Raw genomic sequence first — 26487 nt, 5'->3', positions numbered from 1 at the left:
ACAGTTCCAGTGCACAGAGGTGGATTCCACACAGCAAATGTGTAATGGCTTGCAGTCATTATAAAGGGACCCATTTTCCTTTCTCCCATGCTATCTTTCTTCCCAAACCGGGTCACCAAGATAGTAAATATCAAAACATTAAACCATTTCAATCTTAAAGCAGCATTTAGAACACAGTATGTGTAAAATTTAAAACAGTTCAATAAAAACATACACAAAATGTACGCTGATGAGGTCAACTGATGAGGTCAAAGTGGACTTTTGTTTATAAATAAATAATTGTAAAATGTGTTTCACAACTTAACATATAAATTTGTACTATTTAGCATATGTGTGGAATTTAAAAGTATAAAAATGTACATTTCCTATCAGAAAAGTTGCAAGTATACCCAGTACTTGAGAAAGAGTAGCAAACTGCTGCACCTTAACACATGTATCTTTAATTAAACCAAATTAAACAGTGAAGATAGGAAAATTCAGTAGTAAATAAAGTCACAGTAAGTAGAATTACAACCATTTCTGGATATTGTTAAACTTTATAACACTTTATAAAGTTTATAACACTTTATAACTGAACTTTTTAATAATGAATTATCAAGATCATAGCAGCATATTAATTATTGCCAAAATTATTTACGTTTAAACAAAAATTCTTGAAAAGGGTCATTCACATTATTAATGACATTGATAAGAACATAAGAACATAAGAACTAGCCTGCTGGATCAGACCAGAGTCCATCTAGTCCAGCATTCTGCTACTCGCAGTGGCCCACCAGGTGCCTTTGGGAGCTCACATGCAGGATGTGAAAGCAATGGTCTTCTGCTGCTGCTGCTCCTGAGCACCTGGTCTGCTAAGGCATTTGCAATCTGAGATCAAGAAGGATCAAGATTGGTAGCCATAGATTGACTTCTCCTCCATAAATCTGTCCAAGCCCTTTTTAAAGCCATCCAGGTTAGTGGCCATCACCACCTCCTGTGGCAGCATATTCCAAACACCAATCACACGTTGTGTGAAGAAGTGTTTCCTTTTATTAGTCCTAATTCTTCCCCCCAGCATTTTTAATGAATGCCCCCTGGTTCTAGTATTGTGAGAAAGAGAGAAAAATTTTCTCCCTGGTCAACATTTTCTACCCCATGGCTATAATTTTATAGACTTCCAATCATATCCCCCCTCAGACGCCTTCCTCTCCAAACTAAAGAGTCCCAAACGCTGCAGCTCTCCTCATAAGGAAGGTGCTCCAACTCTTCAATCATCCTCAAGGTTCTTCCTCTGCACTTTTTTTATCTCCTCAATATCCTTTTTGAGATGTGGCGACCAGAACTGAACACAGTACTCCAAGTGCGGTCGCACCACTGCTTTGTATAAGGGCATGACAATCCTTGCAGTTTTATTATCAATTCCTTTCCTAATTATCCCCAGCATAGAGTTTGCCTTTTTCACAGCTGCCATGCATTGAGTTGACATTCCCATGGAACTATCAACTAAGACTCCCAAATCCCTTTCCTGGTCTGTGACTGATAGCACTGACCCCTGTAGCGTGTATGTGAAGTTTGGATTTTTTGCCCCTATGTGCATCACTTTACATTTTGCTACATTGAATTGCATTTGCCATTTCTTAGCCCACTCACCTAATTTATCAAGGTCCGCTTGGAGCTCTTCGCAATCCTTTGTGGTTCTCACCACCCTACATGGTGATTGTTTACTTTGGCATCATTTTAAAAGGAGGGACCAGGCAGGATTGGCCAGGGCTGGAGAGTCTCTAGACAGTGGTGAGAGGGTAACATTGCTTTATGAAAAGCCCTCTTCCTGATAGGCTTTTGGTACTGTGGTTGACCCAACCACCATCCCATGGAATACCAAAGAGTACCAAAAGGCTATTATACAACCAAGCAGGAATTTGGGGGGAAGGGATTGCATTTGGGATACATTTTTTGTGCCTGCTTCTCATTGTCCCAGAAGGAGGAGTATTTAGGTCGAATCCCCACGGTCAATTAATCACATGATACTCACATGAAATATCAAGGTTTCAGGAAGAACTCTCCACTGTTTAACCACTGAACACGGATTCATCCCAGTTCTGGCACTCCCTCTCCCCCTTATCACATGTTTTTTAAGAACCTGCATGGAAGTGCACCTTTTTAAAAAACACGTGCCAAAGCCGGATCGATGGGGAGGTTCAGGGTTGAATGTAGGTTTGTTTTCCCACCTTTGGGAGTGACGTAGAGCCTTCCAGCCAATCAGAGCGCAGTGGGCTGTGCGTGATTCACGCTCAGTCCTTTTTTTTGTTTAGCGCTGGTGGCGGCTATGTTGAAACATGGCTGCATGGAACGTGATTTCTGTGCCAACTGTAAACTAAAATTATACTTTCATGCCTGTGCAGCTGCATGGGTAAAGAGTGCCAAAGCCGTGCATAAACAGCTTAGCACAAAAAACAGTTGCATGCTGATGTGTGGAGACTCGTTCAATTGATGACCATGACACATTTGTTGGAAAAGAAATCGGCCGCAGCCCAAATTTATTAACATATAATAAAACTTTGAAGCTGGGCGAGCATAACAGAGCACATCCTGGCCCCCAGGTAGCGAACCACTGAACCTGGTTATAGGGCAGCCCCAGCTGACCCCTTAGGCCCTTCGGACAGAACCCCTGTCCGGCACATCCCCCATGGGAACTGGAACAGGAAGCTACTAGGTGCCACATGGACGCAAGCCCAATTTGTGACACCCCTCCGTGCCGGGCAACGAGCTCTTGGCGCGGCCCCAAGGCTTGTCTTCAAGAGCTCTATCGCCACCACGGACCTCATATGGAGGCCCCCGAGGTGGAAGGTCCGGCATGCAAGCTACTACCTTCCAAAATAGGATGTGCTCTTATGCCCAAACCGCCCAGTGAACTGCGACAAAACATATCAACAAAAACCTCCGAACCATTCAAATTGGGAGGGAAGGGAGGGCCTTCTGAAGCTGCCGGCCTCGAAAGAGGCCGGGGCTCTGCTGACGCAGCCTTTTATAGGCTGCCCAGGCCCCTGACGCGTGCCGGTACCCGGCCACGTGACAGACTCTGGCCGGCCGGCAGGGGAAGGAGGCTTTCCCTCGTTCCTTTCCCGCTGCAAGGCCGTCACCAGGCTGAAGCCTGGGGCACGATTTACCATTCTATCTACGCATGCACGTGGTGATGTAGCCACGCAAAAAAAAAGTTTTTAAAAAATTCCCACCCCAACACAGTGCAACAGCCAATCAGGACAAGAAAGAAAGAGCCACTGAGCAGACTGCATGTTCGATCACACAAACTTTTTGCTGCACTGTTTGAAACCGTGATAGACATCAATGTCCTCATCACATACTTGCTGCAGTGGGGAGGGTGAAACCGTGATGAAAAGGTGCCACTTCTTTTGAAACCTGGTTGTATCTGGCTTTAATTTTCCATGGCTGACTCTAGGGCAGTCTGATTGCTGAACAGTTGTAAGCCACCTTTGAAAAGGAATGCAAAAATTAGGATATAGTGCAAACACAAGATATAATGTACTGATTGACCCAGTTTTTAGTTGGGATTGTGTCTTGTTTTGAAGGTTATTTTAAGGGTGGATGCTACTTAATGCCTACCATTGGTGCCTGCCATTGTCCTGGATTTCTAAAAGTCTCTCTCAAAAAACAAGCCTTGATAATATATGTATACATACAATTTTGACAAATGTGCATTATTTTTTTATGACTACAACCACTTTTATTTGGGTCGAAACAATCTCAGGAGGATTGGCTGCTGGTAAAGCTTGAGGAGATCCCTGTGGCAGGGATGGCCAACCTATGGTGCTCCAGATGTTCATGGATTACAATTGGCCATGCTGGAAGGAACTGATCGGAATTGTAGTCCATGAACATCTGGAGCACCATAGGTTGGCCACCCCTACTCTGGGATCTTGGGGATGGTGAAACATTTTGGGAAGTCGAGGCAACCTGAGACTGTGTTGGTGGAAAACTATCTAATAGAAATGAAGGTTGACTTTTAAAACTTTCAGCATGCTGAGTTTGCAAAAAATCCAAACAAGATTGGTCCCTCCAGCAGGGTAAAATAGATTTTGTCAGTGGGCGTTGATCATGTACAGAAGCACTACTATGAGAAGTCATGGGTTTAATACAAGGGCGAATAAGCAATTTTTTTTAAAGTGAGTCAGAAACACACCAAAGGAATTTAAAAGGGATTTCTTCTTCAACACCAATTTCAAATAGTAGCACCTGGGAAAGTCAACACTAAACTAGTATAACAGGGTAGCTATGGCCCTTTCTGCACGGGCGCGAGCAAGGGTGCGTCGACATAAAAAATGCTGATGCACCCCCCCCCCCGGGACTGTTCGCACAGACGGTCCCGGTAGGGGTGCAGGCGGCGGCACAGCCTTCGCACAGGCTGCACCGTCCCTTGTCTCCAACGCATCACAGAGGCCAGGGGACTCACACGCACACCCCCGCAAGCTTGAACGGCGGCTCTGGAGTCGCAGGCCAGGGTGGTGTCCCCTGGCCTCTGCGACACGCCGGAAGCCAGGAGACGAGCTATGGCGACAGGGACGGTGGGGGGAAATGGCGCCTTCCAGCTGCTGCCGTTCTCACGGTAGCAGTTGGAAGACACTGCTTCCAAAAAACCTCGCTCAGGGATGTGATGCAGCAGCCGCGGCCGTGCGAACCCCTTCCTGTGCAGAAAGAGCCTTAAAGAAAACTTTAACCGAAGTTACCTTGAGTGTTTTTATTTTCAATATATATCTCCAGTTCATATTAGCTCAGTGTATAGAATCCCAAGATGGTACAACCCCTTTAAAAGGAAAAATCACAAAAGTGATTTGGTTAATCACCAGCTGACATTGAAAATTTTGCTGCTTAGACAATGAAGCAATATGCTCCACTTTCTGGGTCTCTTTGGTAGTTAGTAAAGAAACATCTGATCTAGAGTGAATTCCAGAAGAGGTATTTGGCAAAAGGTTATCATTAATACGAAAAGGGTCAATGTGAGAAATCTGTCCTTTATGAGCATTTGGCTAGTCTGATGATTCCTGTGAGTGAACTTTAAAGGACAGTTGAGAATTTAGCAATTTATTTTGCCTCAGAAGGCTATTGGTAGAAAGAGACAAGAATCCTATTCCACATCATGCCGCCACCACCCCGCCCAATCTTTTAAAATTACAAGTGAGTTGCATTTTAAAAAATGCTCTTGAAATGCTTATCCAAAAGCAGCCTAAAGGGAAAGTTATTAATAAAAAGGACTATCACTGTACATATTTTCAATGTTTATTTTCCTTGAAGGAGAGTGTGGGTAAGTCCAGAAGTCAGGTAGAGAGTTGGAGAATTTTTGTTTAATGCACAGTCAGTCCCCTTCCTGATGGATATTATTCCTGGCTTGCCATCACAAAAATTACAGTCTTAGAAGCCAAAGAAAAACAATTAAGAGAGCCATGGCTGCTGAATATGCTGGAGTCACTCTGGAAGTATTTCTCTGCACACACGTACCACCAGAGGTTGCTGCTCACCTCATTAAAAATACATGCCAGCTAATAATTTAATTTACTGAGAGAAGTCAAAGGGGAAGCCAGAGCCAAGTCAATCCCAAGAGAGGAACACTTGGTTAGTTTATCTACATTACAGCATGTTCTTAAACTTATTTCTATCACAGACTGAAAAGAAGGCACTTCATCCAATTCAATAAACAACTCAGCTTGGATATACTAGAATGCTGTACATTTAAAGTAAAACTAGTTCTCCTGTTAAGAAAACAGTTGCATTTTAACTATGCCAAAATACTTGGAAATTACACACACAGGGGATGCCCCATAAAGTTAAGCTAGCTTTTATCTTTCTTTCAGAATTATTTGCTCCTGTAGGATATCTGGGGGACACATAATAACTGAAGCTTGATTCACATGACCGTTTTCACACCCCAAGAAGACTTCTAGTGAAGATCCACATCTCTTTTCAGAGCTCCAGGCTCCTGCAAGTATAGAGTTCCTTGTGCATTCCAAAAAATGAACTGTTACAAATAGCTGAAACATTGTACAAAATATTAGTAAGTTCTGAGTCGCTTGCTTATCTGTCCAGTAAAATATTGACATGTTCATTTAAAAAAGATCTCCCAGACTTGCCAGTAGGCATATGGAATCCATGTATTGTTTATTGTATTTTAAAATGCCTTTTATGTCATGTTGAGGAAGTTGAGCCAAGTCTTCTGTTCCATTGTCCCATGATCAGCACAAGGAGATATTTTGTACTAGGGCAGGATTCTGGAAGAGTTGGCACTCTGGTATTGCTGTGCTGGTGCTCTCTTCATTCTCACCCACCAGTTTGCAATAGCTACTGATGACCAGTAAACCATGGAAGGGAAATTTTTCCTGATTAATCAAAGCAGAGTGCAGGGGTATGGTGTTGAGTATTTGTGGAACATTTGTTCAATCAAAGTTAAAAATTGTTAACCCAAACAAGGTAAAATATGGGTGTTACAGTTCCTAAAGATGAATCAGTATTCTGTAGTTAGACCTCCTTTACTTTTACCTTCTGTCATCTGAAATTCTTAAGGGAACTGCATCAAGATTATCCTCTAGTTCTATCTCCACTCCAGATGAAGGGCTAACAAAGGATATTGTCATACTCAATCATTGCATGTCCCACTTCAAGACTGGATTTTCTTTTTAAAGCACAGTTGTTTCCAAAAACTATTTTCATTTTCCACCACAACGTGTCACAAAGCCATGCCTTCTCATTTTATCATGTCTCTGGGGGACGACATATCAGGTTTGTGATAAGACACATCTGCTTAGATCATTTATGTTGCTCAGGATCCATCAACATGTCACAAAGTGGTTGAGTCAAAGGGACAGGACATGTTAATGACTACCCACATTCTTTCGGTTTGGGAAATACAGAGATGGGCAGAAAAATCGGCAGGAGAGGATTCCTAGTTTGCTCAAATAAATGCTCATTGTTCATTAGCATCAGCTTACACTAGGCGTATTAGATATGCCATTTGGCAAGTCTGCTTTGGGCACATTCTGTATGAACCCCAGTGAACTGAAAGGGATCTGCTCAAAATGAGGAACATGTTTGAGCTTTGCATAGATTAACTTCCTGATAGACTGTGTCCAATAGATTGTGCTCAAGTTTAAATGCTTGACTACTTTCTTTTTCTTTTTTTAATTGTGAGCAGTATATTCTCCTTTGCATACTGATTAAACAGCATCCTATCTATACAATTTATGTAACTGATTTTAGAACTTTTGACACTTTACTGTTTCTGTAAATCTACCCTAGTAATTTGCAGTGCATTCCTAAACAGACTGGATATGACATGTGGTATATTCTTATGCTTGTTTACTCATAAGTATGTGCTACTAATTTGAGTGGGACTTGCTTCCAAATGAGTGAGCACAGGATTTCAGCCTAAAATCACCATCTGTATTGCATATCTTAGAAATCAATGGCAGAACTATCAGTTTTAGAAGTTATGGATTGTGTTTGGTCAGACTTACCCTTTCTAGACTGAACCTCTTCATTCTCCAGGTAGGGTAACTTATGTCTAAATGCTTTCCTATAACTTAGAAATTAGCACATATGAAAGAAAACGAGAATACAGTCCTTTTCCTGACATACTAACTTTCCACACAAAGGGAGTTTTAGATACAGCATGGGACTCAAATATATAATCCTTCATCTAGAGTTTGAAGTGGCATTGTCCAAAAACAGTTGTCCCATGAGATATTCTTAAATGTACTGCTGTGTCTCAGAAGCAATGGTTAGTGTGATCTGAAGCAGCCCCAGGGAAACTTCTGTGTACTGAAAGACTACATTAACATTTCCCAGTGGGGCAAATCAGCTTCACAGATCCAATTCAGATCAGTAAAATGCCATAGGGAGATGGTTTAAGATCCGCTTCCCTATGATCCAAATCTGGGAATTAAGTTTCACACACTTAAGTGTGTTGGGTACGAACTGATTTATAAACAGTGCATGCACCCAGCCTTTTTATATACTTTGTTTGTGCCATCAGATCCTGTCTATAGTCACTTGTAGTCTATTTGCAATTCATTAAAATACTTTGCTTCATGCAAATTGCCATTTCTTTTTTTACCTTTCTAGTGGAGGGTTTAGAAAACTACATGGAGATGTTTAGGCAACGTACATAATTGCTACTATTGTATGCTAGCACCAATCCAGTTCTCTGTCATGATCTCCCTTCTACATAATCCTGGATCTTCCTGCAGGGGGTTAATCTTGCTGGGCAAAAGAGAGCTATCCTGTGTTTGAAAAACCTGCAAAATTTACAGATGGCATATTGACTGTTAAATTCCAGTATATGTAACATACTCATTTTAGATACCTGATCAGTGTACTAAGGGAGATTCTTTTTCTCACCTGACAAAGGGAGATTTGACTTTCAAAAGCTTATGCCCCAGAATTTTTATTGGTCTCTAGAGTGCTACTGGATTCAAATCTAGCTGTTCTTTTTCTCACCTGTGTCTTTCCCTATTCCCACTTTTTCTGCATACTATCAATATCACTCATCTCTTTTTTCTGAAGAACTGTAATTTGGGAACCCAGGCCAGCTGGTAAAGCTCTGCTAAGTGACTTTCCCTTCAATTTCAGGTACTCTGAAAAGCCCAGAGTATATTGTATGAGAGCCTACACTGACAAATTAAAGCCAGATACAACCAGGTTTCAAAAGAAACAGCACCTTTTCATTGCTGTTTCTCCCTCCCCACAGCAGTGTGTGTCTAGTGAAGACCTCGATGTCTATCATGGTTTCAAGCAATACAGCACTCCCCACGAACGCGTGATCTGCTCAGCGGCTCTGTTCTTCCTCGTCCTGATTGACTGTTGTGTTGCATTGGGGCGGGATTTTTTTTAAAAAATTTTTTCACACAGCTATGTCACCACGGGCATGGGCAGAATTTCCCTGCCTTCTGATTGGCTATCGTGCTGGAGCGGGAACACTACTCCGCCCCTGATTGAAAATTCATGTTATTCTTCTTGTTGTTTTTACGTTTGAATGGAGCCATGCATAAACAATTTATTAAAATCATTGTACTGTAGCTTCCTATTTACGTTTCTATGTAGCCATGCCCAGCAAAGCAGGGAAAAAAGTCTGCATGCGCTCTGCACACAGCCCAATGCGCTCTAATTGGCTGGAAGGTTTAAAGGGCGGGAAGAATAAGCCGCGTCTGTCCCCTGTTTCTCCCCACTGATCTGGCTTCAAAGTGTGATTGGGAGAAAAGATGCACTTCAATGCAGGTTGTGATTGGCCATGGTGGCAGGGGCTGATGGGAATTGTAGTCCATGAACATCTGGTGAGCCGCAGGTTGCAGACCCCTGGGCTATGCCATCTCTCCAGAGAATCTTTGAAACCCGTGCTCCCACTTCAATGCTGAGAGAGCATCTGGAATTATATTGTACTACTGTGAAGCCTCACCAGGAGCACTGCTCACTGAGGCCTGAATGAGAAAGGGAGAAAAAGAGAGACAAACAATCAGACAAATAAAAAAATGGCATCCCTAAATACTGAGAAGGTATTTTGGAGGTGGGGGCATTTCTATTTGACTTTACCCAAATGCCTGCCCGCCCACCCCCCCACCCCCAATGCCTTCCCTTATATATATTAGAGCAGACTTCAGGCTGTCTCGGAAACTTGGCTCAGGTCTACAAAGCCCCATTTTATTCAGTGGGGCATACTTCTGGGAAAAATATTTGTAGGATTGCAGCCTAATAGTCCACAGAGTTTGATCTAGACTCCATTCTGCTCCCTTACTGTCCTTGGCAGTAAGGACAGCCAAAAGTCTTGACAAACAATGCCCTGGTGAGAACTCCTTACTTCCACAGGCCCATTTCCCCAGCTTTGGGTAACATAGCTCAAACTAAGGTCGATTCCCCACAGTCAATTTATCATGTGATACTCACATGAAAAAACACGGTTTCAGCAAGAACTCCCCATTGCTTAAGTACCACACACGGATTCATCCCAGTTCTGGCACATACTCCCCCACTTACCCCGCGTTTTTTCCAGAACTGTTTTCTTTAAATGACCACATCACAGTTTCTTTGGTAGAGTGGCCCAATAGGCAAGCATAAAGCTGCCTTATACTGAATCCATTGGTCCATGAAGGTCAGTATTGTCTACTCACACTGGCAGCGGCTCTCAAATGTCTCAGGCAGAGGCTATTCACATCACCTATCTGGTCCTTTTAACTGGAGATGCCGAGGACTGAACCTGGAACCTTCTGCATGATAAACAGATGATCTACAACTGAGCCCCTCTCCTAAAGCGTTCAGCCTGTTTAGTAAAGTGAGCAAACAAGGACACTGTCCTTTCCCACAATCCTTTCCCACAGAGTTGCACAAGATAAGTATTGCCCATCAACTAGAAAAAGGCAGGGCAGAGAGTTTATGGTTAGAGTTAGCTGAAAGAAACAGAAACAAGCATGGCCTTTATTTGACCAGTCACTTATTAAAAGTAAATAGTGAGCAGTTGCTTTGCTCCAGCCCCTGAACTTAACTATAAATGGTCACCCTGGGCCAAAGATGGACAGACTTTGCCTCCAGCTCCATAACTGGACATGAACGTGCTCTGCCACCAGCAGAGAACTCTACCTTTAGAGCCTACCAATAACTGACAGTTTAATAGTGCTGTCCTAAGCAGTGAGAACTATACCCTTAGTTTTGACTGTTATCATATTCACTCCCATCCCTTCTCTTTGACCCATTAGTAGAAGGACAATTCATCAAGCATCTGTTAGTGCCTCACTATGTCCAATGTTAGTGACTCACTATGTTGCCATTAGTAGAAGTCTTACAAAGAAAAAATATTAAATGGAAAAACTTTAAATGGAATAGGAGTCCACAGAAGGGTGGCTTGTCCTTGGATTTGTAATCTCATGACTAGTCAGAAACTGCTCCCTTTAAATAGCCCGAACTCATCTGATCTCAGAGGCTAAGCAAATGATTGCAGATGTGCTAACTAAACCTCTACCAAGAGACAGATTAGAGAATCTACACAGTGAACTTGGACTCATAAGCTCATGAATGCAAGTCTGAGAAGGGGTGTTGGAATTTTCAGCCTTGTTTGCACGCAGCAGCAGCACAAGCAGCAGGAAATTCTGAGAAACTGCACGAACATTCTAAAGGTGACAGTTAAAAACTGTTGGTAGTTCTGTTGTTCCCTGACTGACTGAGAGAAAAGAGGTTTCTCTGTGTATTGCTAACCAATGCTATATAAAAGTGATTTTGACTAAAGATACTGTATAAGCTTACTATCACAAACAAACTGTAACAAATGATAAGCCATGAACGTAATGATATATATGTGATACTTTGTTGATAGGTACATACTTTTTATTTTTTCTATCAGTTACTCTTCATGTTTATGAACTTCTGAGGTAAAACGGCTGATCTTTTGAAAGATAACTATTCTAATTTAATGTGCCACACAATCAACATTTCTGCTCGTTACTGTGCTTGACAAGATTATATATACCTGTTGCCCTTCAAGTATTTGGATGGAAGATTACTAAGGAATTCCAGGGTCACTACAAAGAGCCAGTCAATGGCAGATCACATCCAAACAACTCTTGCCTTGAAGTTCCTATAGGGTTACCATAAATCAATTGCAACTTAATGGCACAGCAACACAAACAGCTGTTTGCTGCCTCTAGATCCCTGTATTCACAGATATCAGGGGTACAGCTAGGGAAAATGGAGTCCAAGGCAGACTCTGAGTTTTCTCCCTCCCCCCCCCCCCCCCCACTTACCTTAGCTGGCAGCAAGGCCTGGCGGGATGGGGCCAAATAGGGGCACGCACAGCGGCCTCCGCTGGCCCTGGCAGGGCGGGGCTGGACAGGGGCATGCACAGTGGCCTCTGCCAGACCTGGAAGGGTGGGGCTGGGCAGGGGTGCCCAGCAGTGGTCTCCACTGGGCCTGGTCAGGCAAGGCTGGCCCTGTAGCTGTCTCTGCTGGGCCTGGCAGGGCAGGGCGAGAAGGAGGAGGGAAGTGAGGGTGATTTTTTGCCTCCCACATGACCCCAATGGCATCTGCCTGGGTTGCCTGTCCTCACCCCGCCCTGTGGTAACTACGCCACTGATGGATATAGATGGTTTAGCTCCTCCTATACACAAGATCCCTTTTCTCCTCCCAGAGAAGTCACTTTCTAATCCCAGCTGTAGCAGTTAATAAAGTCTCTATAGTTTCTCTCACCCTCAACTCTTGTTGGTAGTCCCCAAACTCCCCTGCCCTTGTCATTTGTGAGACTTTCCAATCTTCTCAGCAAAATGATGTTTTCCTTAGGAAGAAAGTCTGATCAAGTCCCAACTGTTTCAGCTTTATTGAGGAATTCTTCCTGTGCAGTTATTTTCCTTGATAGCACTTTTTAACCACACCAGCAGCCACTGTCATTTCAAGCCCAGTTATCCCAGTGCAAAATGATCTGCAGCTTCCTAAGGTTCAATAGCAGTAAAGTTTTTAATGTTATCTTACTAGAGTCCCCTGGGTCTGCCAGAGGTTTCTTCTCTTAATATTCCATTATGTCTGACATGCTGTTGCCAGCCATGCAGAGAGATTGGATCTTGCATTCTGGCCCCTTAGGTTATCATATGTTCTCGCTTCTTCAGCTGAGATTTGGTGCTGGAAAATCTCTTATTCTGCTCAGTGGCTTATGAACAAACAAGGGCACAGCAAAATTTACCAGAGATAACTAAAAAGCATCAGAGAGAGAAAGAAAAAGAGAGCGATAGAGAGACATGTTTGGATATAGGTTGAGAAAAGTGAAAAACCAGAAGAGCTGCAAAGTGAAGGGTCAATCACTCTTGCCTGTTTTGGACTATTTGCTTCTTTGCCAGGTTTGTAATGTGGACTCAATGCAAGGCAATGGAGCACTTTTATATTTCCAAATATATTTAAATAAATTAACATCTAAGCAGAGTTACAGCATTTAGATAAAGCATATCGCTTAAAGCAAAGTTCTGTGAACAGACAAGGAACAGGGTAACAGCGAATCAAAGTGTGATTGATTCAATGAGAGCTTGATTGACTTTGGATGGTGCCCCTGAGATGTGCCTTCTACTATGAGTTGAGATACATCTGTCTGAAAAGGGATGCCAAACCTAAATAACCAATCCCACCTACTGTTCATGCAATAATAACTGCTCAAGGAATCATTGTAAAAAGCAGCTTCACTGAAAGATACGCAGGTTGCTATAAAATTGTACAATGCCACCTAGCCACACCTGTGGCAGTGAAAGATACTGCTGACTGTGTAGATTTAGACATAAAGTAACTATGGAGTGTAATTTGTATGCAAATGAAATGTTAATCTACCATATAAAAGTAAAATTCAATGAAATAAGCTTGTAACGAGCGATGTTCTTTTAGAAATCGGACCATACTTTAACTTGCCAGGGTTTTTTTTTTTTTTGCTGGATCAGTATTCCAAAGTACTGAACTCTGAAAGACTTCATGCTGTCTCCAAGCTCAGCACTTTAAATTTGTCATTGGATCCAATATGTTATCAGCACAGTCTATAATTTCATTTATGTATGTCATGTGGCTTTGATAATGCTGCTGTGAAGATTCTGATTGTGTGTCAGTTGGCCAGTTCTGAGTTCTGAGGGAAATTCCAACAGTTTTGCAAAGGAAGCCCAAGGAAGACAGGGTTTGGGGAAGGGAGGAGCCTTAGCTGTGTTTAATGTAATAGAGTTCACCAATTTGCAATAGAGTAGCCAGTTTCTTCAGAGGAACTGATTTGTGTACTCTGGAGATTATTTGTAATTCTAGACGCTCTCCAGACCCCAACTGAAGGTTGGCTTTCATCAACTGGTTTGCTATAAGCAGTGAACCAGAGCATTTTGGATATATAGCTACCATACTTTGGCATATGCACTTTCATGGCTCTTCTTGTATCCACACAAGTGCTCATGAGAAGCACCTCTGCCTGATTTTTTTCTTGTAACATGTTTAAGAGATGGATTTTAGTGGCCTGTTACCTTAAATGCATGGGGGGAGAGGAGAATGTGTTTTGTACCAAGTAGTAATAAATTCTTGGGGGGTTTTCAAATAATTAAATAATAATTAAATAATTAAAATGTTACAGAAGATGCATGAAAAAATTACCGCAATTTATATGAGGGTAAAGTTATTTCTTTTACAGTTTGTGGATGAACTATTACTTACAAACTCTTCCTTTCTTTAGGATTGAGTTAAAGAGTAAACATATCTTGTTCTAGTAGATTTTAAAAGCCAGTACTTTACAGTCAACCCTCTGTTGCGGGATGGAACAGCTGACCTCTGTTGTATCTGGCCTATGTTTCATGAGCAGAGCTGATAGCAATAGAAGGGTTTTGTGGGAGCATCATTGAACCTTACTTGGAGCACCTTACAAGGCCTCATCAAGGGGTTAGGGCCCCATTATAGTAGGTGCTGAAAGGATATTGAGCAAGGAAGACAGCCCTTTCCCCAGAATTTATGGTCTGTGTTTCAGAGAGGACATGACAGCTGGATAAACCTGATAAATGAGGCAGGTGAGAGGATGAAATAACAAAATGAACAGTTTAGTAGAAAATATATAAGGGTAATCTTGCACTCGTAGATGTTGCATGAAGGAAAGGTTCTAGGGGAAGGGAAGGACAGGATGCGAGATTAAACAAACACCTCGCAAGTCTCTCACAGAAGCCCTCAGTTACATCCTTTGTGCTATTGTAAGATTTGGATATATTCTTGTGAGGGGGGATGGGTGGGCGGGCGGAATCACTGATATATTTATTCCAGCATAGCCACTGAAACATTTCTTTAGCCTATTAAAAATTCCACACAGCAAGCAGGGTTTTCTTATATATAACTTGAAAATATGCTTATATCTTTACCTGGGCATTTCACATAGCCAAGTTACACTGGAATGCTTTCTCCATGAAGAGTCTACTTGCATCATCAGTGGGGCAGTTCCTGGGGTCAAAAAACACAACCCAAGGCAAGTAGTTTCTGCAGTTGGGTCTGAACGCCAGGGTTGCTTCTCCAAACAGATTATTGTTCATGCTCTCCCTTAAGCAGAAAGTCACAACTGTAGTGCTTTTCCCTAGGCATTGCTGGCATATGCAAACAGGGACACATCTCAATAGATAATATCTTCAAGATGAATTAGAATCCTCCCATCCTCCTTAAATTAGATGCTTTTGCATAAGAACAGGCACTTATTAATAAAAGGCCTTTGGCCTTCAGCTGAATAAGACCTCTTCTTTTGGTCTGACTGTTTCTCTTTCTTAAGCAAAATATTTACATGCTGTCTTTTGCAAAATCTTCATGAAGACTTGAAATCTTATTATATAATTGAGCAGTTTATTCCCAATGACAAACAAGGAAAAGTGAAGGCTTGTGGGAGATGTAGTCTAGAAGGGGCCATTTCTCATATACAGAGGAGGTGATGGTACTACAACTCCCAGACTCCTCACTCCATTGGTAACACATATTAAAGAGCTGGGGTCCTCATAGGGCTGTTGTATTTCTTGCCATAGCCAACTCTCCAGTACGGGTCCTTACATGGCTGTCCTACTCCTTACCTGAGCCAACTCTCAAGTAAATCAGCAGTGAGTTTGGCATCAGCAGCCCGTGCTGAACAGACAACCCAGCCCCAGGGGGTTTGGTGGGAGAGTGAAGGCCTTGACACACTCAGAACAGCTCTGACTGAGGCAGTGAGATTGGGGCTGTGAGGGGAGATGCCTCATCATACCCACCCAGAGCAGGCAATTTACTAAGAATAGCTTGGACTGGAGGGAAGAGAGAGTTGGAGTAGGGGCAGAAAGAGAATGAGTGCTGGGGAGAAGCCGAAAGAGAAAGCTAGGCTAAGTGGCCAGAAAGAGAGAAAAAACTGGGATAGGGTGGCACAAACATAGAGAATAGAGAGTTGGAGTAGGACGACAGAAAGAGAGAGCTGAGGTGGAGGAGCAGAAAGTGAGTTGGGGTAGTGGAGCAAAAATAGAGAAGATTAAGAGAAGGAGTGAGAGGAGGAAGAGGAGGAGGGAACAGAAGAAAAAAAGTTGGATAATGTCCTCTCGACTCCCCACTTGCAGGTTCCCAGTTGCTAGAGCCCATTGTATTTTTTCACACAACAAGATCTGCATCTTCACAGGCATCCTGTTTTTGCAAAGCCAGGATCCAGCTTTGCTAATGGGTATGTGTGTCTGAGGTGGGAAGAACACTCCCCATCTTCAGCAACCTGATAGTTCCTCCCCCCCCCATGGGATAAGCTTTGCAAATGGGGGGCGGTACCCATGGATATAGAGATGGAGAGAACTCTCCCCACCTTTATAGGTACCCTGCTGGCTCCCGCCCTTGCAAAGCTGAGATGTGGGGGGGGGGGGGCACAATTTCAGAGTTTGCACTGCACACCGTTTCCATTAGTTGTTCCCCATCCATGTATGTTGCCCTGGATTAGTTTTCTAGAGCCTGTTGTATTTTTCATACAACAGGTTTCATTGCTGGTTTATATTTATAAAAACAGCAGAACAAAATTATTAATGATAATAAAATTAAAAACAACTAAAATATAGAAACAATGAATAGTAAAAAAACAAATTAGGAGCATAGTCTTCAAATAAGTGTCAAGATTACAAAGACAATGCTTTTGTGGAATAAAACTTCCTTTGACTAGCAACAATGGAACAGTATGGCCAACAGCTACAGAACATCACCAAGTTCGAGGTATATACCAACAGTAGCTTCCATCTAGTTCCGTGGTGGCGAACGTTTGGCACTCCAGATGTTATGGACTACAATTGGCCATGCTGGCAGGGGCTGATGGGAATTGTAGTCCATAATATCTGGAGTGCCAAAGGTTTGCCACCACTGATCTAGTTGCTATGAGATAAATGCATAGGCACAAATACTTTCAAAATACTGCTCATTTTAAATTGTGAGCAGGTCTTCTGTACAAATGAGTGGTGTGTTCAGTTTGTGAGAAAATGTGTTGCATAAAGACTAAGATTGATTTTTAAACGTCACCTTTACTTTATATGGACTATATACAATGTACATCTGTGCCTGAATACTGACGAGTGACACATACTGCATTCTTCTTATTTGTTGTTTCCATGCATTTTAGGATTGAAAGGGGAAATGCAAACTTTCAAAAGGTAACCATTGAAACAAGGCTTAATGGACAGAGATTGTATGACCCAATTCACACCACAATGTTCCTGGTCTCTTGATGACCGATTGCTAACAGAATATGTGAACTTTCTCAACTTGAACCAGGTTTGATTCCCCACTCCTCCACATGAGTTTGGATTCTAATCTGGTAAACCAGGTTTGTTTCCCTACTTTTCCTACACATGAAACCTGCTGGGTGACCTTGGGCTAGTCATGATTCTCTCACAACTCTCTCACCCTCATCTACTTGACAAGGTGTCTGTTGTGGTGAGGTGAAAGGAAAAGAATTTGTAAGCTGCTCTGAGTTTCCTTAAAAGATTGAGGAAAGCAGGGTATAAAAACCAACTGTTCTTCGTGTGTGGAATCATATAAACACAAGATAAAATTGATCTGGAAGTCATTTTTTGTCCACTTTCAATTTCCCTCTAAACTGCCTAAAATCTCCCCAAGCTAGTGCTGGGGGTTAAGGGAGATTTATGGATAAAATGCCACATTGCTTTTGCATTAAGTTGCTGAAATAGGCAAAATTACCGTACATACTTGAGTATAAGCCGACTTTTTCAGCACATTTTATGCTGAAAAAGCCCCCCTCGGCTTATACTCGAGTATATATGGTACCCCCACAGATCAAACTATTCACACAAGAAGGAAGAAAAGTTTGTGTGAATTACGAACCATGAAAGCTCCATTCATTGTAAGTATATTTGCAGTTTTGTATGCCATTAAAGGTTGAAATTGAAAATTGAAATTGAAAGCTCCATTTGCAGTATTCAAGCTATAGTGGCTCTTCAGTGCACAAAGGTGACCTCTGGACATGGCTGTAACTGTTAGATGCAAACTTGCTCAAGGACTGCAGTGTTTGAATACTTACATGTGAGTAAGTTCAATGTTGTGGGATTTAGCTGCCAAGTAAGTATGCACAAGCCCCTGCTATAGGAATGTGATCAAAATGCCTTGCATTATAGAAATGTTTTATCCTACCATGTCCCTTCTAAAAGAAGTTCCTTCTAAAAACTTGCAAAATTTCTGTCATGGGATTTTTTTCTTGGCTCTCTGATCCCGGACTCTTTCAGTGAGCATATCCTCAGTACATAGAGATTTCATGCAGAGAATTATTTTCCTGGTACTTTTGATAGCATGAATACTCTTCCTTGCTGCATGCAAATCAGAACATTTATGTCATGTCACTAGGCTATGTCAGCCTTAGCACCAAGCTGCCCCAAACTGGTCCAGACCACATTGCACTGCAGATCCCACAGCTGCCATAATTTCTCCAATTGCATATTTGTTTAATGCTAAAGCCTCATTATCTTGATAGTCCCAGCACACTGAACTGAACATGAAATTACAGTCAATTCTCACTTGAATTTGAATTGGGGGAGGTCAAGCATCTCAGACTATAAATTCTTATTCATATTTCTTTCCTGTTTTGTGACTCTCAATCGCAGTTTTCTAATAACAGATCATTTCTTTTTGTCTAACTTTAATCTGGTCCCGCTTGACAAGCACCATTCTTTTCATTGAAGGGTAAGACCACTTAAAGAAAGGCCAATAAGCCCTTGCGCTGCTCAGCTGACGAGGGTGATTTGTCACCCTGTGCAGTGGTGGTCACACCAATGGATTTATCTCAAGGTAAATGGAGATGCTGAGACCTGGGACCTGGAACTTTGATTAAGGCTCCCTTTTTGTAGTGTTGATAGATGTTGCTTGTGTTTATCTATTTGAAATGCCACTAAATCTGTGAATACAATGGAAAAAGAGAGTACTTTCTGGCTGAAAACATATTAGTGATTTATGTTTCGCTAAGAAGCACAATAAAGAGACAGAGGCTATTAAGGGGAGCTATTTTCATGAGAGATCACTGTGCTTTAATACATTACGAGCCACACCTTGATGAAGACCTACATGCATGCATAATGGTGTTTACTTATCCCTTTGGTGTTCTATGTATTGAGAATGTAGAGCCCCCAATTATTTAATCAGCTGGGAGGCAGCATCCAGGCCAGTAGAATACATAGGAACAGAATACTTTGCATGTTAATCCGATTAGCGGAGACAAGGGGAAGTGTAAGGCAATGACCCAGGGCTTTTATATGTACTTCACAACCCTTAAAAGAGTTTCAAAATCCTGCTGACCATTGTTGCCAGCATTTATTCATCCCATTTTCCCAGGGATAACCAGTAGGGGTGACACTCAACGATTATAATGCATTGATATAACTTATAGCATGAATCAATGTCAACAAGACGCACGCATTTAAATGAATAGGGTCAGATGAGAGTGCTGTATCACCCTGACTCGCGTGACAGTTACAAATGCATAACCTAGTATGCATAATAGGAGTGTACAAACCAGTAGAGATTTGTAAACTTGGTTCTTTTCAAGCAGAACTGACCCACAAGAAGGAAAAAGGAAAGAAGCCACGGAGCTGTCTAAAAGCAAGTGATTCAGCACTTCGCTGTGTAACATAGACACTAGAGAGTGCAACCCCTGAAAATGTCCTTAGGGAAAAAACAAACAAACTGCTGTTTGTCCATGCCATTCACTTAAAAGTACAAAACCTTTCCTGTTTATACAATGCAAAGCCATGTTTCTGGTGCCTCCCTCAAGAGGTACCACCCTGGGGTAGTTACCCATTTGAAATAGGTTTGAGTGTGGATCCACTGACATGTTCAAGAAGGATTTCTCAACAGCCCTAATGAAGAATGGTGGGCTTTGTGTTCAAGCAAAGGCAAGCTGTACACCATGTGCGCACTTGGAGTAAAAAGGAGCTGGGCCTGTTCTGTACCAGTAGGGTGATTGACTTGGCACTGCAGTGTGCGACTGACAGCCTCACAAAGCTCTTAAATCTGGACAACACCTGCACCTCATTTGTGTTGCCGGAACACCATGACCTGACTGCTGATGCCGAGGCTTCCCTTTCATTCTCAGGATTATGACAAGTTATTAATTGCCACCATTAGCTGCAGCAGCCTGCCTGAGATCTCTGCTGCTCTCTGGAGGTGAGATGCTCTGTACAGGCGGATGCCAAGCAAAGAGATGGGGAGCGGAGGGGCAAACAGAGCAACAACCTGCCTAAAAGGGACGGGGAGATGGTGAATAATTGATTAGGAAACATTTTTCTTTGTCCTGCTCACAGACTTACAAATCTCCCTAAGCGCTCTTTACCAGCCTTGCAGATAATGTACTTACACATCTCAGAGATTGTTAAATAGACTGGAGAGGCCACTGGCTTCACCCTTAACACTGCCGTGCATGGATGGAATGCTTTCACTCTTTGCTGGGCAGCCTGGTCTGATGGAATTTTTATGTCATGCTGGAAGAATGTGAGTGCAAAATGACAGCTTCTCACTAAAGAAACACAGTCATTTATTTATCTATCATTTCCTCTTTACACAATTATGTAATCTTTTGGTTGCTTACATGTATGAATATATACATATGCAAATACACGCACACACCTCAAGGGACAAGACTATAAGTGCACTAGTTATCTGCAGTCTAGCTCTCAATGAGGTGATAAACCTGGGTCTGGGCTATATCCTTTCAGTTTACAGACAGAAGTTCATAAGATTAAAAATAAATATGTCTTTCACTTTGAAAACTGTCATTCAGGAGAATGCTGGGTTTCTCTATAACCTGCTCATTATCTTTGGGTAGGAAATTTGTTGTGTTGAGGAGCACTCCACCCCACCTGCAATCAGAAGAGGGGCAGGCTGATTCAGGATCCCTTCACCCCACCCAGTGAGGCTTTCCACTTCCACAAAATATGAATTTATGTAGAACATTTTTATGCTATCTCTCCAGGAAAACTGCCTGAGGTAGCTTACAGAATAAAGCACAGTAAAAACACAAAAAATTAAATGTTGTTAGTTAATTTTGAAAAAAAAATGTTTGCAGTGTGTTTTTAGACTGAAAACTGTTGCTGCTCAATGCATTAAAAACCGAGCGAGAACAGAGAAACATTGAGCAGTAATAGTTTGGGGGCTAAAAGCATTCTATAAATATTTAAATAATCAAGGCTTAATGAAATGCTTGTTCTGGCCTGGTGCCTTAAAAAGAATAGCATAGGGGCCAGACAAGTCTCAAGGGGGAAGGGAAAATGCCATCACTGCCTGTAGTTACTGTCTGCTTGTGGCATGAAAAGCGAGGCTTATCTGAAAATATTATCTGATGAGCTGAGCAGTACAAGAGGAGGTGGTCCCTCAAGTACCCTGGCCTAAAGCAATTTAGGACTTCTAAAACAGAGGTCTTGCTAGACACCCAGCATCACACCCATGGTTCTCTATATTGTGGAAACTGTTGTGCAGCTTCAAAATGGTATAAAATTAATCAATGCCTTCCGTTTTACAGATTTAACCCCATTGTTGGAGTTCTATTCAATCAAAATACATAGCAGCTCAACAAAACACATTCAAGAGATGGTTAATTTTTTGGTGTGCTGCTGACATTATTGAAATTGCATGTCACTAAACTGGGTGAATAGGCGGCAATATGGCAAATATGAGTAAGTGATAAACAAATACTATGTATGCATATACACTGGCAAGGTCTGAACTGACACTGACAGACCAGAAATGGAGATTTTGGGATTGTGATGGACAACTCAATGAAAATATTCACTCAGCATGGCACAGCAGAGAAAAAGGCAAATTCAGAATCATAATCATGGAGAAAACATGATCCACCAATGACTATCAGCCCCACTGGCTGAAAAGGACCATCATTTTTGAAACAGTACCTCTGAACAATAGTAGCTAGAATTTAATTGTAGCAGAAAGCTTTGGTTTCATGCCCTTGCTGTAATCCTTCCAGGTTGGCTGTTAAAATCTACAAACTCCCCCCCCTCCCATTTTTTATTTTTGTCCTTTTTAACTGCCTCCCATTTCTAAATGCCATCACTGTGAAGTTTAAGCATTGCCTGAATGTATGTCAGGCACACCTTCTCCTGCAGCATCCCCTTTCTGCTTGACCCTCACATACACTGAAAATGGATTTGGGGTTCTTTCTTGAGGGAAGAAAGGTTTGTAGGCAAAAATCTTCATCTCATTTTAGCTTTGTCCATAATATCATCAGATTGTCAGCTCCCAGTGCTGCGGCCATCTCATTTCTAGTTTGTGTTCAGGTATAGCCATATGGCTGCCATTCAGCCAGCAACTGTGTCAAGAGCTTCTTAATAGCTGCAACTTTGACAGAATTTTTCTTGAAAATTTCCTCCATCCTTGTAATAGTGACATTATCATGTAGTCCATCACACAAAAGAATGTCATTTCCTGCACCTGAGCTTCCAGAGGGCAACCAAGTCTCCTTGAATTAATTTCCCTCCAAGACAACCTCCCAAATTTATTTCCTACAGAGCCTTCTCAAAATATATTTTTAAATAATTATTATTTGTACCTCGCCCATCCCTGGCCACAGCCAGGCTCAGGGGCAGCTATCAACAAGTAAAGTAATACAAAAACATTACATTTAAAATAAACTAAATTTCCTATCTTCACAGATGACGATACGTCACATACATTCAGTCTATAAAGCTCCTAATGTCTAATGGGGGGAGTGAGATGTAAACTAGAAGGGAGTGCACCATTTACGTGCATAACTACAGGAGCAAGTTGGTAATAAACTCAATGGCTTTAACATTGTTGGTGATAGATGGTTGGTGATTGGGAGGCCAGCAGAATGATGTTACCCCAATGGATTTTCTGCAGCTATTCCCCCAGTTAACTGTCCCCCTTGTTGCCTAATAAATAGAAAGTTCCCATTACCTCACATTGCCAATGTGTATCTTCTTCTTTAATCCACAACTTTACTAAATCCAGAATTAGTAGGTAGTGAGAAGAGCGCTTCCTTCTTCTTCCACATAGACAGCTCAGCCTTAATGTCTCTGTTCTCCCAACTCATCTCCTGGTGGGCAGTTAGAAGCTATCTTGTGATTCTCTAATAACCAGTTTGCTTCCACTGTTGTTTCTGCCCACCAAGTTTCAGTGTACGCATCTGTTTGGCTTGCAGAAAACAGGTCTGCAAAGGCGGGTCCAACAAGGCTCTTCTTACGTTCAGACAAGGATTCTTGATTTTCTTTGCATTCCTGCACCAATACACTAGCACCCTCCCTTAGTTGTACCAGATGTACCTGTGCTCTTTAACTATTATTTCCTAATGATTCTGAACATTTCTGATGAAATGACCCTAGCCTGTATGCTTATTTGTTCAGCGTTGCTTTATCCTATCCTTCCCACAAGGAAGTCAGGATAGTTCTATTCTCCTTTATTTGATCCCCATGCCAACATTGTGAGGTTGTTTAGGCAGAAAGAGAATGACTTGTCTCAGATCACAGTGTTACAACCACTGGGAGTTTGAACCTGGCTCTCCCAGGCTGAAGTCTGACACTGCAACCACTACACTACACTGGCTATCTAAATCTTCAGCTATTATTTCAATTTAAGTTGCTGATAGATCTCCCCCTGTGCTCACTTCATATAGAGATGGGCTTGTGGGGTACAGTGACTGCTATGTCCAAGTAAAATCTCTTCCCCTCTGTAGCTCCACCCTAATGGTCGAAGCGTAAAGAAACGAGACAAGGCTAGCCGCAGATAACATCTGGTGGAGATGCGCCAGCTAGCTGGGGAGCCCGAGGTCCGTGTTCCAGCGAATCTCCCAGCTGGTTCCCTGGCACCTTTTATTGTTATCTCATCGAATGCAGGAGGGAGGACTGGGGGAGTTCCGGAGAGCAGGGAGGCGGGAGGTCGGGAGATCATCATGTGATGCATGATCTCACCTGGCTACGTCAAGGAGAGGAGTAATGGCTGCCTGAGCTCTAATCCTCACCTGGGGGTAGGACCATTGTCCCTAAGCCCGGTTGACTGAGCCAGACAGATTCAAGGACCCGTGACCTACAGGGGGCTGAGGAGTGGGGGTGCGGTTAATGACCAAGAAGGTCAGAGGGTCCGTTAATGCGTCCAACGCTTCTACCACGCGGTGCTGCTGGAGTAAGCAGTGCATTACTACATCTCCCTCCTTTTACATCTTTTAGAAGGGGTAATCCAAATGCTAAGGTGATTTGAAGTGGGACGCTTTTGTCTCCTCCGCTTCGTCTGGCTGTTGACCGAAAGCTGCTTTCTTGTGTAACATTCAGAACTTGGTTATGGGTGGTAAGGGAAATTGAGGGGCTTCTTACACACGCGTAAGCAGGCACATAGTAGACACACACTGAACGGGCAAGATCCTATAACGAGGCACAATAATTGAAACCAATGCAGAGGCTGCACAATAGCACTCCAACTTCATCCTCCCCGCAGCCAGCCTGCAGGGCTGACCACCACGGGGAACAAAACATCATATTTCAGATTAGATACAACTTCTTGCAGCTCAATGTGACTTCTCATATGAATCACTTGGAGGAGGAATTATCAGAAGATTAAGACAAACACATGGCTATGTACATTCTCCACAACCTTGGTGATGTAATAGCAATAAAGTATTAATCAATAGCGTAGCGATTGTCTAGGAGCCACTTTGCCGAAGTTCCTGCTGCTTTCGGAGGCCAGGAGCATCCCAGAGCAGTCGGAGGTAGAGTTGATGGACTTCAAGGAGGGCAACAGGCCAGCCCGGCCAATAGTCTTAGCATTGGGGCAGCTGTAGTCCGGGACTCCCACTAGGATTAGCTACAGGGGAGACGAACTGCCGCTTCGAGAGGGCGACAGCGTCTGCGCTGCCCACAGGAGGGGTCGAAAGGCAGATGAGCTGGCGGGCGGCGCGGGGCGTCCCGGCTCCGGAGTGGAGCCTGCAAGGGTAGGACGATGGTGAGGCTAATTGAGGCAACAAAGAGTTCAGAAGCGCAGGAGAGTCGGGCCCGTGGAATAGTAATTAACGGGGTTTCTCTCCCCGCAGGTCCAGAACCAGCCCCTGCATGCAGGATGTTTCCAACAGCTGGGAAATGTCCCTCCATGTGCGTACAGTTCCACTGGCCGAGCCGATGAATGGGCCCGAGTCGGTTCTCGCTTATTGCGCCCGGTGATGCGAGAGGCTTAGGTGTTGGATTCTGCATGGTTAGTGACAGCTCCAGGTGACAAAGGCAGGTTTTTCAGCTCGGGAGTGGCCGGAATTTACAGACGGCGGGTCCCCTAGTCGGCCTCATAGAGTACCCTGATGATGGATGAGGCATTGTTCGCAAGCAGTGGGCTTTAGCCCAGACTCCGCTTAAGGGAAGTCTCCGGCGCTTTGCAGATCGGGAGCAGGCAGGAGCTTAGCAGGCTCCTAATTCTGTGGTACTGGCTCTAGGCAGAAAGATGAAGACGCTAGCGTAGCGGCAGCAAACTGCTCCTAGATGTTGGTCTGAGTGAAAGCTTCATTAGGGTGGCCGATCGCCAGCCATCGGCAGGAGGCAGCAAGAGCAGGCAAAGGATGGTGGGCCGCTGAGTTGCATGTGATGATCGCTTAGCGAGAGCGTGCACAGAAGGGTTCTCGGGTGTCTCAGGGTGAGTTCTTACATGCGCAGCAGCTCTAGGGCTTGGCTGGTGGTCGCCTATGACGCCTCCCCCCCCCAGGTCATTCGGGTCTTTAAGCATTGGCGACAGCGTGCCTGCCAGACCACATGGCGGGAGACCTTTTAGAGAGATGTGTTCCATCTCCGGGATGGGAGTTGGTTTTCCTCCTGGCGCCATTCCATGGGCTTTGGCCCGTCCTAGCCTAATCCCTGAGTCTCACAGGGACCTGTAGGAAGCGAAGGGACTGACACACTTTCCCAGGTTATGGGAGGGTCGAGGTCCCGCCAGGAGCCTGGGGCCCTAATGGTCGGATGGCGGGAGACATGCAGACGATCCTGCCTCTGCTGAGTTGGGGTTTAGGAGCTTCAATATAAGAAGGCTTGTTTTTCAGCCTGTGAATGTTGTTTCTTTAATGCAATCCCACTGGGGTCAGCCTACTCTTTCTTTAATGGTGTTTTACGACCCAGGGAGGGTATGGTGCATTTGGCGCACCCTGGTGGGGAATTGGGTTTCAGAGCGTCATCAGAGGTGCGTGCCAAGGCGCAGGGTCCCAGCCTCGAGGAGGAGGGGACAGAGGCTGAACCCTGGGGGGATTGTGGGTATGCATGCTTAATCAGCAACACAAAGGGGGCTTTGGAAGCTACTTTTGGGGGAGATAGGTGCATCTGGAGAATGATGCAACCAGGCTGGTATTAGAGGCAGATTCCTCGACACAAAACAAAAAAAAAGGGGGGGGTTTTTCTTTGCAAAGGGAGTTGCACCCTACTGCAAATCTTTGGTGGATTGGACGAGGAAGCCGGATGGTGCTAAAATTTTGTGATCGAATTATCTTGAGGAGTTGCCGCCGCCGCAGAC

This window comes from Sphaerodactylus townsendi, linkage group LG05 (assembly GCF_021028975.2).
Source record: "Sphaerodactylus townsendi isolate TG3544 linkage group LG05, MPM_Stown_v2.3, whole genome shotgun sequence".
NCBI classification, from domain to species: Eukaryota; Metazoa; Chordata; class Lepidosauria; order Squamata; family Sphaerodactylidae; genus Sphaerodactylus; species Sphaerodactylus townsendi.
Note: the sequence above shows the minus strand (reverse complement) of the source record.